The following is a 1,538-nucleotide window of genomic DNA, read 5'->3' as shown; positions in this document are numbered from 1 at the left end:
GGGTGGGAGCAGAGATGGCCCCAGCTGTTTTCCTGGGACAGCATCACCCGTGGGAGCTGGGAATTGGCTGAGCTCAGCTCCGAGTGTGCCAGCACACGTGGGTACATCCCTGCGGAGCAGCCCCTGGGCATCCCGAGGGATTTGTTCCACAAAGCAGGGCAGGGTCCCTGCGGGCTCAGCCAGCCCTGAGCCCCCATTTCTAATTACAGTCACTTGGCTCTGCCATCCTCCGGGGCTGCCTGTTCTCCGTGGGAGGAATCTGGGCCACGGGGCAGGGCTGGGAAGGGCTCTGAGCCACCTGGGATTCCCGATGGGGATGCTGTTCCTGGCTCCCAAACCCCTCAGGGCCCTTTGCCGGCCCCCGGTGTCCCCTGCCGGCAGGGCAGGGTCAGGGTCCCTGGTGGTTGGAGCTTTCCAGAGGATTCTCCTTGCTCTGAGCAGGTGTGTGATGGGAAACTGGCACTGATGGGATGGACCCAGCTCCTGCTGGAGGCAGAATTTGGGCTGTTTGGGGCTGCAGAGCAGCTGATGGTGCCTGAGGAGCTGCAGCAAACCCCATTCCCTGGGACGGGCACGGACGAACCCCGGGGCTGTGGCACAGGAGGGTGGCAGAGCAGGGGCAGCTCCCCTGGTGTCCCCATCGCGTGTCACTGTGACTCCTGCCTGGCTCTGCACGTTTCCCTAGCCCTTGGCTCCCATCCGGACACGGAGCAGCCACCAGAGCCCTTTCCTGGCCATGGGTGACATTCCTGAGGGGATCCCTCGTCCCAGCACACACAGACCCAGCCACTGCTCTGGCACAGGAGCCAGGAAATCACAGCCGGAGCTACCGATGCTGCAGCACACCTGGAGGGAATTAGGCCGCCCGTTCACCTCCCTGCAAACCTTCTGGAGAGCGAATTCCTGCGGTTTCCCATCGCAATTGCTGCAAATTATACGAGCGCCGCGCTTCGTTCCGACGGGAACGTGCCCTTGGCGAGTGGCACCCGGAGCTGCCGCCAGCCTGGCCTCGGGGGTCCCTTCCAGAGTCCCCCGAGAAGATAAAGAATCCCACCCCCAGCTCTTTCCTTCTTTTTCCCTTCTCCCGTGGGATGTGGGGGTGTGGAGCCAGGGACAGCTGCGGGTGGGATGGGGAGCAGATGTGCGCACAGCTGGATACGTGCCCAGATGTGGGGGGGGGAGGGGATGCCGGGGGTGATGTTCTACCCTCGAGGGGCCTTTCAGAGGCCGCCATCAGGCTGGGGACCCCCGCTCGGGTGCTAGCGCTGCTGCAAGCTGTGTTCATGCGTGTATGTGCACACACGCGTGTAAAGGCGGGCGCACGCCCCTCTCCGTGCCTTTCCACGCACGGATCGGCACGGATGTGTGTTCTGGTGCATTCCGCACCTCCCTGGCCGTGCTCGGCTCTCCGGGGATGCCCCCAACCACGGGGACCCCCCTTGGTCCTCCATGACCATCGAGTCCAGACCTCCGGGGCGGCAGGAGCGGCCCCATGCGGACACGTCACTTCCTGCAGCGGCGGCGGAAGCCGGAAGTGC

Source organism: Geospiza fortis, unplaced genomic scaffold (assembly GCF_000277835.1).
Source record: "Geospiza fortis unplaced genomic scaffold, GeoFor_1.0 scaffold546, whole genome shotgun sequence".
Taxonomy (NCBI): domain Eukaryota; kingdom Metazoa; phylum Chordata; class Aves; order Passeriformes; family Thraupidae; genus Geospiza; species Geospiza fortis.
This window is presented reverse-complemented; position numbering follows the sequence as displayed.